This window comes from Lissotriton helveticus, chromosome 11, assembly GCF_964261635.1.
Source record: "Lissotriton helveticus chromosome 11, aLisHel1.1, whole genome shotgun sequence".
NCBI classification, from domain to species: domain Eukaryota; kingdom Metazoa; phylum Chordata; class Amphibia; order Caudata; family Salamandridae; genus Lissotriton; species Lissotriton helveticus.
In genome coordinates this window covers 792,916,094-792,929,150 of record NC_136072.1, presented here as the reverse complement: position 1 = coordinate 792,929,150, position 13,057 = coordinate 792,916,094, and the positions used below count along the sequence as shown (strand labels likewise).

The 13,057-nt window shown below is 44.1% G+C and overlaps 1 protein-coding gene across 4 annotated transcripts in view; it reads right to left on the bottom strand.

Moving 5' to 3' along the window:
- The window catches only part of OGDH (oxoglutarate dehydrogenase), a 666,388-nt gene extending 654,950 nt beyond the window's left edge, over window positions 1–11,438 (bottom strand). For 2 of the 4 annotated variants that reach the window (XM_078666770.1, XM_078666767.1), the window contains exon 1: window positions 11,215–11,401. The gene's annotated coding sequence lies outside the window, so the exon portion shown is untranslated. Of the gene's footprint in view, window positions 1–11,214 lie in introns of all 4 variants that reach the window. The other 2 variants (XM_078666769.1, XM_078666768.1) reach the window with 2 other exon arrangements.
- Window positions 11,439–13,057: the final 1,619 nt, after the last annotated feature.

The following is a 13,057-nucleotide window of genomic DNA, read 5'->3' as shown; positions in this document are numbered from 1 at the left end:
AACCTATGAAGGAATTTGAGAGATTAGTAACACCGTTGCATTTGTCGGATAGTGCGTGAAAAACAAACCTCTTGCATCAAAAGTTTTTTTTTGTTTTTTAAGGGGACATTATCTCTACCATTTTCACGGCAGCTTGATAATGAAAATGTTTGACCTTTAACAGCTGCGTTACCAATCAAAGCATAATGTAGTACTTTGTCTGTGACTAACATAGGATTATTATATACCTCTTAATCTCATTTAAAGTATGTAGTTTTTATAGTGATTCTTGCTGCAATTGCCCCACTCCATAGAGCCATAAGTACTCTTAAACAACTCAATGGCATTCATTTTTTCAGATTATGTAGCATAAAATGGAAGCCTACACCATCAGATTTTAAATCTGTGCCCAGCAAGCTGCACACTTATCTCCAAAAAGTGGGCTTCCATCAGAGCGATCTCAGCAGGTATCTCTATACATAGGAATCATAGCAACCAATACCATGAAGCCTGTACAAGGAAAGCTAGCATAGTCACCCCATCTGCCTCCGGTAGATACATCTCAACAGGTACTAATCAACTTTGCTCAAACATAGCCACACAAGTCAACTATGACTCCTGAGGAGTAGGATACAAAACAAGTCTTTCTTTTGTGTTGCTGTTAACCAAGACTCAAGTGTTCAGTCGTCCAATGGTCCAGAAAGAACAAAAAATATACTCTAGTAGAATTAAGAGCTTTTCTAGTCAAGGTTCAGATCCTGAGTGACCCATTTAGACCTGCAGCCACCACCATGGGAAGCACCATGGGAGGTCCTTTGAAAAGGCGGTCTCCAAACAGCTCCAGAGGCAAAGACGACAGCGCGTTTTATCCATTTGATTAGAGGGTGTGGGCCTGGTTTTTTATGTAATTACCTCAAAAAAAGGAAAAGAAATAAGCAACTTCTTGTATGACAGAGCCAAATCTGCTGTAGTTGGGGTGCATTCGCGGAGTTGAAAGGGTAATGCCAGGCTTCAGCGTTTCTCACCAGCTATTTCCTGTGATGGAGAGTTGTTTAATAATAGTTACTCCCTGCAGAACTGCCACTGGGTTTACGTTTATTTTAAAAGAAACAAACTGCAATAATAGTAACAGAGAAATCCATTACTAGTAACACTAGTTCAGCAAAGGTTCAAAAATAAAAGAATTGCTCTTTAATCGACCATTCATTCGCATGTCGTCAACAGCAGCAGTTCACATGCAGGAGGTCTTACACTTAGGAGGGTTTCCCGTTTGGAAATGGACCAGAACAAACATAGAAGGAAAAAATGATGGTGTTTGGGTCATACAAGTTAAAAGCTACCATGGAATAAGTTCTCCAGCCAACTTTTCTGCCCCAAGCAAAGTCTGAAGCCTGTGGCAATACTTGCCAAGCCCTTCCTCGTGAAAACACAGGCTTCCGTTGGTACCTATTACACAAAGCACTCTAAAATAAGTATGAATTGTGAGTAAGCTTTAAAAGATAAAAAATAAATGCCTGCAGGGTACTGCCATTAACCCAACTTGAGCTCAATTTTGGGGAAAAAACATTCTCTGTTATAGATCAGGGGTTAAATACTGCAAAGTGGAACAAACGTAAAACATTTTACCAACTGGAAGGTTTTTGCAAATGTTTATTTTGCATTAGAGTTCCATAAAATATATGGGAAAGAAATAATGTCAATTCCTTAACGAAGATTATAAACACAAGTGTTCTTGTTAGAAATGGGGATCTCTAATTGGCAGCGGCTGGCGCCGAGGTCCAAATAGGGATCCTTCTTCCTAAGTCAGAGTAAGGGGCTACACCCTTTGATAACCCCTGCTCAACCCTGTGGTAATGTAGCACGAGCAGACAGGCCTATCTCAGAGGCAGTGTGTGAAGCATTTATGAGCATATACAATGACGCAGGAAGGACGCTACAAAACGGACACCACAAGTGTTTATAGAAAATAGTTATCTTTATATAGACTGAACATGAGGCTTAAAAGCGCTCAAGTGGCCACAATGCACGTAATTACAGATTCCCGTCAAAGCAACAAAGGCACTCAAAAAGAATGTGGAACGGACTTAGTTCGAGGCCGGGGTCCATGCGCACTGGTGATGCACAATGTACCTGAGATTTAAAGGGGCACGCAGCCTCACAAGGAAGCCGCGGTGATGACAGGCAGACTCGCAGTGGCCACAGCTCCCGGCTGTAGCGGTCCGCAGCATGCATGCGCGATAATCCTGGGACGGGGCTTAAAGGCGGGCACCCAGCGGCACACGCAGGTGAAAATTTTAAATAAGATCCTCAAAGTGGTGACTAGTGCGGGCACTCAGCAGCACAGCTAGTCAGCTGCATCGGCCTACAATAGCGACTGCGACGATACTTGTAGACAGCAAATGCGGGCTCTCAGTGGCGACAGATTCCTCAGATGCGGCGGCCCACGATAGCAATGATTCTGGTAGGGCGGCAAATGCAGGCTCTCAGCGGCAACAGCTCCTCAGCTGCGGCGGCCCACAATAGCGATAGTGATGATTTTCCTAGTACGGTAAATGCAGGCACTCAGCGGCACAACTCCTCAGCTGCAGCGGCCCACACTAGCAATACGATGACCTTCAGTCTGCGTTCCCCGCAGTAGAACCAAAGGCTCTGGAATTCTCAACAGAAGCCTCACCTGCGAGTAGAATTCCCCTCAAATAGGAATCCGGACGGCTGATGGGTGAAGTCTAATGTCCCTGAGACTTCAGCAGGAACAAGCTCAAATCAGGCCCTTGGGTCGTTGCTTCAGTAAGATGGATGAAAGTTTCAAAGTCCTTTCTCTCTAGTTACACGGACAGACGTCCGTCTTGACATCCAGAAGTAACACACTGTGTAGGGGGTTCGGCACAGATCTTTATACCCCAAAAGTCTTTGTTCTCAAAAAGTCACAAATCACTGAACCCAGCCAGAACCAATTTGGTGTCGCCCTGGAGCACTTTGTTTACAAGGCTGCATCCTGCCTTTCAGGAAGAGGGGGTTTGCCATCAGACACACAGTGGGAGGTGGAGCCATCATTATAGTGCCACCATTATAGTGGTCTCGCATTTGCGAGTGTTTGAACTCTTGACATTAAAAACAACAATGCCTTTTAAATGTGTGTTCCTTTTAAAAACACATAAATAAAAGGCTTTGTCATTCTCAATGCCAATAGCTTAAACACTCGCAAATGCGAGACCAATTGCATTGAAAACGCTTGTTTCAAATTCTGTACAATGAAAAGAAGTTTTTAATAGAACAAAGAAAGAGAAAAAAAATAAAATAAATCAGAACAGCTTACTTGATGTGCAAATGATAAATCTATTTCGCTGAAACACTATTCCCAAAGATTGTTGATACAATTCATAGTTTTATCAGTAAAACTGCCCGTTTGTGGTTCTTTCAATGAAAAATGCACTGTTTGTAAATGACAGTGCACTACCAAATCATGCTTCAGAAATACATTTATTAAAAGTGACTTCTGAAACATGAACTGAGAAACATTCAAACAGGTCAAGTACATCAGTTAGGTCGAGTAGATTATCCAAGTCGGTCTAGTAACATTTTTATAATTTTTCGAGGCCTGTACCATTGTCTCAAAGTAACATCAGCGTCTTTCAATAATTTGGGGTAGGTTGCTGCCTTAGGGATCCTCACCGCTCTAATCCAGTATAAAACAGGTTTTAAAGCTGCTACTTCCGTTATTGGCGAAAGACTGAGTTGTGCATAAAATGCTAACAGGTGAGTGCCGGGACTCAGTCTCATCACGGCTCTAAGGTAGTTGTTCTCAGGCACTTGCAGTGAGTATAAGTTCCAATATCTCCAAAGGTCAGCCTTATAAAGTGCTGCTGCTAGTGATTTGCTTATACGTTTTGAGGATGATGCAGATACTCTTGGCGCCTGCCTTTCTTCTAGTCTTTAAAATAGCCTCAGAAGACTTAAAATTGTAGTAGCCTTCTACACATGGTTCTTCAATTGCAATTTCTCAGTAAACGGCATACCCAGGTAATCATACTAATTGACAGTCCTGATGGACTTGCCATCTATTTTTAACTTCCTCTTAAGCCTAGGAGCCAGACCCAAGACCATACATACTCTTTAGTAAAGGAAATGGTCAAGGACTTCATAGAACAGTAATCCATAAACAGTACTATTAATCTGTGCATTGCATTTTATGTCTGAGCCAACAATACTGGTCAACTACAAAAAGTAGTACCGGGACCCTTTTGCCTGCCATAACAGGGACATCTAGAGTTTCACCCAGTACATATTCTACTAAATAAATTATGAAAAGGTGGAAAAGTAAAGGTACCAGCACACAACCGCTCCATACACCTTTTTCTACAGCAAAAATGTCAGTACACTCGCCTTCTGGTCATGCCTGTCCCATAGCAGTGTTATCAGTATGGACGCCATTATTGCCTGTACAAGGGCGCGCCTTGGTTTGCCAGCGTTCTCCATAGTTTTCCCAGTCTACTAGATCAAAACCACCCTTCAGGTCCACAAAAATATTTGTTTTCTTTTAAATTACCTACTTACATGAAATCTCATTGCTTGGTCGATGGTACCCACAATGTTCTAAAACAATATTTAACCTCTTAAGATGTTCTGGCTACCCACCCAGCCATGTAACCTATTTAGTAGGACAATCTAGGGATTTTACCCGCCCCATTCAACAGGGAGATTGGACGGTAATTGAGGGGGCTACCTCGATCACTCTTTTTCAATATGGGTACCGAAATGGCTGACCGCCAAGAAGGTGGGACATTATTAGTAGCTAAGGAGGAGTTGAAAACTTCTGCAAGAGCTCTAGCCCAAAAGATGGGAAGCCTCTTGGTAAAAATCAGTGGGAACTAGGTCAGGCCCGGCACTTTATGAAAATTCATACTATGCAGCGCTCGTTCTACTTCTGGTACCAAGATATTAAATGCAAAATGCTCCTTATTAAAAGGTCTTCTCTAATCAGCTGGGAGTCAAAATCGCCATCGATCTTGACATTACAGGAAGCACTAAAGTGTTTCATCCAAGCCTCAGGGCCAATATGGCAATCTAATGTATTTGCTGCCCCCTTCTCCACATGGGTGACAACTTTTTAGAACTTTTTGGCGTTTTTCCATGGACGAGCCCTCTCCCAGGTCTGCTCAGAGGGTGTTTTGTAGTGCCAATTTCTTTGTATTTAAAAGGCGTTTGTACTCTTGCCTACATCTTAGAAAGTGTGCTTCACTCTGCAAATTGCGATGTCGTCGAAGCCAAGCTTGCAAGACCAACCTCTTCATGTGGAAACATTCAGCAACATACCAACTGTACCCACTACTGAACTTTCTACCAGTCGGACGTGCAACCTCAACCCTGATTTGACGCAAGCAGATATAATTCTTTTATCAGAAAGTCGTATGCCGACATTATAATGCCACTACTGTCTATCGGGGAATTCCATGCTTGTGGTTCCATATTTTACCATTATCGATTCAAAGATCGGAATTTCATTATGGTATTTCTCTTTATTTCACCTTATTTTCTTCCTTCTATTAATCGGAGCAATCTCAAACTAGTCTAGTGGCATTATTGTGCGACTTAGATTTGTTGCAATGTTCATAAGTCAAGGATGGTCAGAGTTATGGAACAGGCGAGGAATTAAACTTAATCCTGCTGCATATTCTGTACAAGAAACTTGACCCAGAGATGCCCAGTGTTCTTATCAAGGCACAGGTGATTACAGTAGGAGCACAATTGTAAAAAAGACTGGATCATTCACTGCTGAGCCTGTGAAGTTTCTAAAAGAATTTGCTGAGAGAGAAGAAGGTGACTTTAAAGACGTAGAAAAATACATTGTGCGTGTGTGGAAAATGAGTTCTGATGGTCACACACTTGACTATCTTTGGTACAGCGAGTTCAAGAGATAAGTCCCGCTAAGTGACCTTCCACTGACGTCCTATTCTGTGAGTTGACTCATTAAAAGAGCGTTCTACTTGATCAGAAGATGTGTAAATGTTTTGGAACATGCATATGTAGAGAAAGATCTGTGTGAATTTGGTTGGGAAGATATTGATGGGGTGCTAAAACCTACAAAATTTCTAAAGCCTCTGCCCACAGAACTTACATGTACTTGCAAAAACTGTGCTACAAAAAGATGCCCCTGTCGATAGGCTCTTCTCAAGTGTTCAACATTCTGCAAGCGTACCACGAGCGATTGCCGAAACAAATCAAGTGAACTATGAAAATGTGTCTAAAACAGGAGAACTTGAAAAAAGTCATTTTCAAGGGTCACCTCTTCCCACCAAATCACAATGCAGTATTTCTGAAAATAATGCTGCCAACTCTGCAACTCCCGATGATTCATTCTCTCCCAGCTAAATTAAGTGCTGCTCCCAGCTAGGCATGCAAGTCAGTGCGGAGCAGCAGGTCAATCTTAGCATGTGTACCCAGACTGAGGTTTGATTCGAGACCTCCCTCAGCCAGTTCCTCTGCCTGACAGCAACTCCAGCAATACCCTCTGTGTGCCCCTTCCCCGCAGCAGTTGGCCAAAAGACTCAAGGTGTGAGATAAGTAGCCAGGGGTCTCATGGCCATCTTAGTAACAATGGCTTACTGGTTATGCACTCACCATTTTGGCTTATCCCACCGCAGTGCTTTATTTTCATTATTTGCATTGTGGTCAACAATACAGAATGTCATGCACAACAGGATTTTATTTTCATACTTTCAAGTCTTCAAACTAATTTCTACACTGCTTTATTGCCAGAGGGATCCAAAAAGTTAACAATGTTTTAACAACCGGAGCATTGATCACTGCTAGGGCTGCAGGTTATACAGACTGTAAATGACTCCATTCCACTGGGAAATTGTGTTAATTACAATTTAAAAGTGGCTTTTAAGGGAGAGATTCAGATACTTTTGATCACTTAAACGTTTTCTCCAAAATGTAACAAACCGCTTTCATTGCCAAAATAAGACAAAGATTACAATATATAGGCTCCTTCTTACATCTGCATTTTGAGCCAAGTAACAGTATGAGCTCAACAAATAATGGTTATTATGAGGATAACGTCATTAAGAAATAGACCAGGCACAATTACAAGCTTCATGAAGCATGCTCTACTCTGATCTTGTGTGAGAGAAGATGTCATATCTTTACAGTGAAATGACAATCATACTCGGAAATACGGGATATGTACTTTGGCAGGGTTTTCTACCCTAAATCAATTCTCTTGAGCAAAGCACTTTAAAAATAAAAACATTTATTGGAAGATTGTTGACAGTAAGCCTCGAAGGTGGCTCAACATGCTGCACCCGGTTGTATAATTCAGGGAAACCGACACTAGCAACTCTAACGTCAACAAAAACAGACTGCAGCAACGTATTCAATGAGCGCAATGTTCAATAATGTACACAAGAAAAAAAGGAAGGGAGGAAGGAAAACAATCATCCGAATTACCACAAGCTGTTAAACCATACTAAAGAAAAGTTGTAAAGAATGGCAAAAAAGACTGTTGCCTTTCTTGAGAAAAGCGCAAACAGGATACATTAATTTAGAATTGTGTGGTATTAGCTACAGAAATTGTACTGCAAAATTGTTCATCCGTTCTCTGGCTGAAAAAGATCAATTAAAAGACCAAGCAATAAAGCACAGAATGCTTAAGCTTCTGGTGCAAACTTCAGTGGATAGTGGCCAAGCACCCAAACAACTGATAGAAAATGAGGCGAACAAAACACTACTCTCTCAACAGTGACCCTCTACCACCTCAAAACGGGTATGCTTTCAGTAAAGGAGTTAGTCGATGCTTCGCAACTCGTCTAGCAGAAAAATCTAAAGGGAAATTTGACAAGCATTTTCTAGTCGGCATGCAACTACAAGTGACACTATAGATACCATTTTCAGCAGAGGGTACCAACATAGATCGCAATCATCCTATGAATGTTTTAATGCATAGTACTGCAAAATACATTGATGGTGGTAATACTTAAATATGCAGTCTCTCTGCCATGGGTGTAATGGTTAACAGCCATTTTATGGTGTTAGAAACACTTCTAATAGTGGTCGGCTGGTAATGGTACATCACTCCTCTGCTGAACAGACGTGATTAAAAAAACTGCACTCAGCAATTTTGCATCAATTGCTTTACAAAGAAAAATGCCTTTTCAGCATTAAACCTGTCGGCTATACATGAAGCAAGGACAAACATTCTAGAAAGAGCTGACACGTTAATGTCAAGCAAATTGCAAACAAAAACACTGCACATCACTCAGGACTGCAAGTCACGCATCTTGCTTGCAGAAACACAAAACAAAGAAAGACAGGTACTTACAAAACATTGCAATAACACCGCAAAGTGAAAAAAGTGGATATTTAAGAACGGCCCCAAAACAAAATGTAAGTTGTTGGGAACACCATGTAACAAGAATCAGCATTAGCGTAGAAGAATATTTAAGTCCATGTCTTTCACAATGAGCACATTAACACAAAGTACTTCTCATCAATGCCAAGGACTACTCAATAATAGCGTTTTGAGACCATGAAATAATGTATGCTTTTGCCTATCTGAAGGCAAGTCCCAACATATTCTGACACCTTATAGTCAGCTGCCACACTTTTGGTTTTGTCGGTGCTTTCATTCATAGGATTTGTTGCGGAACGATACTTTTGTTACCCAACAAGAAGGGTATTCAAAAACTATAGCAAAACAAGATGATCTTAAAATTTTCAAGGATAGTATTATCATCTGTTTCCAGGTCTAGACACTATTATGTTAGGGTATAATGTCTTAATTAAGTTATTGGTAAGTTTGTTGGGGTCTATCTTTAGAGCGAGGAGTCAGGCAGGGGTGCGTCCTTGCCCCCTTCCTCTTCTCCCTGTACACAAACGGGCTAGAGGAGAAGATGTTGAGGGGGGGGGCAAGACCTACCAAGACTAAGACAACGCCTGATCCCCGCACTGCTCTATGCGGAGGACGCAGTTATCCTGGCCCGTACACCAATAGAACTTCAAAAATCCCTGAACAAATACGCTGAATTTATGAGTGCTTTAGATCTCCACATAGATGTCAAAAAAACTTTTGTCATGGTGGCAGGTGGAGGGCGAAAACACACAAAGAACATCCACCTAAATAAACAAAAACTTGAGAGGACTCCTCAATACCCCTATCTGGTCATAATGATAGATGAAAGACTAACCTGGAAAGCAGCTATCGAGTGCAGAAGACACCTTTTTAAGCGAGCTATCGTTGCCTTGACGAACTTTTCACAAAGACTCGGAAGGAGACCACCAGTCGAGTTGCTAAAAATGTACATCGCAAAATGTCAAGCCATCGCACTATATGGGGCCGGTGTATGGGGACACGCTGACGTTGGCTCTCTCCAAATAGCTGAGAACTCGTTTATGAGATTTCTTCTATCTGCCCCAAAGTGTTCTTCAATCTACGCATGTCACGCAGAACTGGGAATCCCCTACATAGAGGATTTGATAAACGTTCAGCCATTGTTACTCTGGAGACGCAGTTGGTTAGCGGAGAAGAACATGCTGACTAAAAACATCCTAGAGGACTCAATGACACTAGATTGTGCGCATAAAATAGCCTGGCTCACCTATGTCAGACGCTTCTTCACAGACATGGGCTTGGAAAGATATTATCTCACTCCAGCATCTCTAATTGAGATAACCAAGAAAGAGCTGAAGCAGAAAGCTATGAATCATCTAGAGACACTTAGAATTACTCTGCTTTCAACTAAACAATCTGTTCAACATGCAAATATGGTACAGCTCACTCTACAAATTCAGCCCTATCTTACACTGGAAATCAGCACATATGATAAGATGCTCTTGACTAGATTCAGACTCAACCTTTTCCATAGACTAGTGGCCTTCCCAAAAAAGAACACTTGGGATCCAAACCTGACTTGTTGTCCGTGTGACGATACCTCCCCACAGACGTGTATGCACACGATACTGTTCTGTAAATACTTTCAGCCTCACAGAAAAATTTGGCTATTCCCACTGCTAAAGCCTTGGGGTTTTAGACAATGTCGCCCGGCTATGCTATCCCTACAGATGTTAGACTCTGAGCGCACTTGTTACCATGTTCTACATTTTTTAAAATGTATCATCAGGCACAGGAAAAATCTTTAATACTGAGTGGATTTTATTAATGTACCGTGTTACGTTCTTATTGTTGCTTTTATGGTTTTATAATGATAAAAACCGAATAAAGAATTTATTACTATAGCAAAACAAGGACCGGCAAAGCCAAACAGGTGACAGCCAGTTGCAAGGTGTTTACTTGTTAGGACTTACCTATGCACATTTTGACTGGAAAGAGATGAAAGAAAATGCGGTAAATATGGGCACTGTCATGTAATGGACACGAATTGAGAGACAATATGACTGACGAAGTGAAGAGGGGAAATTAAGATTCTTGGCTAAGAATAAAGATGCGGCACATTAATACTGAGAACAGAACGTAATTATTACAGAGAGGAGGCCGCCAGTAGAATGCATAGGACAATCAAAGAGAAAAAAATATGGGGTACATTTTTAAATGCCCAGGGTCAATCTGTAGGGCACATGCCTCCAGAGGGAAAGTCGTCTGGCCTACGGGCTATTGTGGTTACAGGAATGCTGGGGCGACAGTAGCCCCCCCAAAAAAAACGTATAATTAGGCTGTCAAGTGCAGGAAAGGGTGAGAGTGTGGACTTTTCTGTGGGCCACGCCAAGGTCGACGGGTGTGCGGCATTGCAAAGGAGAATGTATCAGACCATGACCTACGTCCCGTGGCTGTAATGTGGCGGATAGCTCCCTCTTTACTTTAGAGGTCGCTGGGTGCGTCAATTCTCTCGTGCCCAGATTACCAGAATGTCCCTCGGCAGCATACTCGCCCTAAACACAACACTTGTACCGTGTGCCAACCACGTCCCCTGCCTCACACACAATACTCCGTGACCCCGCCCCCTCAATACACTCCTTGTCCAACCAGGGGGGCACTGTACGGTACCTAGCACTATGATAGGCTGACGTCTGGAATTAGGACTCCCCTCTCCGCGTCCTCGAGAAGAAGCTCGTGCCCCGCTTTAATCGCCGAGTCCAGGAGAATGTATAGGAACTCGGCTTACGAGAGTGAGGTCACAGACTCTGACGCCTGGCGCTAATTCATGCTCCTAGGTGTCGTATGCCTAAAAGTGAAGACAAAGAGGGAAAAACCGGGATAAAAGTATAAAATCTGTCACGCACCTATTCGCCGTGGCGGCTGTACCCCTTTTACCCTCCACCGCTAGTGCTGCTTCGTTTCTTCGTTGACCCGGTGCGAGGACCACGTGTTCTGGAAAGTGGGGTCCTCTCCAGCTCTCGCCAGGGGTTGAAGTGACCCAGGACAGGACGAGTGAGGGCAAAACAGAGCTGGGAGGTGCCAATGTGACTCACTGCGCCTGCGCGCGTACAACCGCCCAGTTCGGTCTATAGCTCTAGCTATGCCCCGCCCACTAGTAGGGGTGAGGCTCGTGATGTAGGGCGGTTGTGTTACGGACGTGAGAACTGTAGGGACACCGGACATCTTAGAGTCAGTCGCAGAGGTCAATATTGAACTAGAGCACTAACTTTGCTCAGAGTACGTGTCAGAATCGAGCGCCATGTTTCTAGATACAATATTCTTGGAAGCCTCTAGTTTCATTTGCATCGGCCCGAGTTCCACGCAGCTCGGAAAGCTCACCTATCATTATATGTATAACTACCAAATTTCCAAGCTCCATGCGTGACTAATTAGGCTAGTCTCGTTTTTTTTCCTGAGAATTCTGGGAATTGTAGTCCTTGAGCGGTCTAGTTGCCCACTTGATAATAGTCCATCCCCGAAAACACTACCACACTATGTATCACTCTCTGGCCAGGCGTGGCCAGAGAGCATAAATAAAGGGAACGGGGTCGCTCGGGACTTCCGGCAGATACTACCAGCATTGTGTGTGTGTCTTCTCTATCCTGACAAGCGGCCTAGAAACGTAGGCAACCCTCGGTGCCCCATTTCGTGCATGAACCCCCCCACACTGGCGACGAGGGTGGGATGGAAAACCCACACCCACACCGGAGGAGCAGCGCCGACCTGAATCGACAGGCAACACTGATCGGCGCGAACCCAGTGACGAGGAGGCCGGCGGAAGGAAAGCGCCGTCATCGGCGAACACTGAGGTGAGCAGCACCTGAGCCCGGCCGGGGTCCCCGAGCACCTCAGCAGTAGAAGGCGCTGCATGCGCAAACGGACAGCCCCGCAGCACAGCCAGGAGCCCCGCATTCCTGCGAACGGCCGCGCGCATGCGCAGAGGCCTGCGACTAAACGCTGACGGCCCGACCAGCGTGAGAGAAGACACACAAAGCCACAACGGGGTAGACACACGCCGAAGGGCTCAGCTGACAGTATTAACCACCGCACCAGCGGCGCGGCACCTGACGGTGAGGTTGTCCCACCCCCCCCCCCAAGCCCCCCCCCCCACCCCCCCCGGCGAACCACAACAAACAAGCACTGGCAAAAGCAAAGCCAGTATGCACACAAAAAAAAGGGACACACAGCAATAACCAGGAGAGCTCATTTGGGGCCCCAAATTACACGGGGGCAAAGAAGATAGTCCCAAAGACACACTAGGAAAAGGGAAATAAACAGGCAAAGCAAAGGCAATAAACACTGGCAGGAAATAAACAGATAAATCCAAAGCAACAAACACTGGCAAAAACAACACGGCACAACGCGAAGGCGCGGGAGGGACCGACACGGGGCAACACAACTGTGGTGCAAACAAGTATGGGCACATCATGTCGAACGCTGCAGCGCAAGCAGCCCAACAGCAAGCAGCTCCACCTGCGCTTCCACCTCCAATTCACACCCAGATCACTGCGCTTCCGCCGTTCAGTGAACTAATTGACCCGGCGACCGCGTCACCGAGATGGAAGGTGTGGGTTAGCCGCCTCAACAACTACTTTGTAGCCACGAGAGAAACAGACGGGGGTGTTAAAAGATCGCTATTATTGCATTTCGCAGGTGATGAAATATACAAACTGTTTACGCACCTCCTGAACACCGGCGCAGCTACTG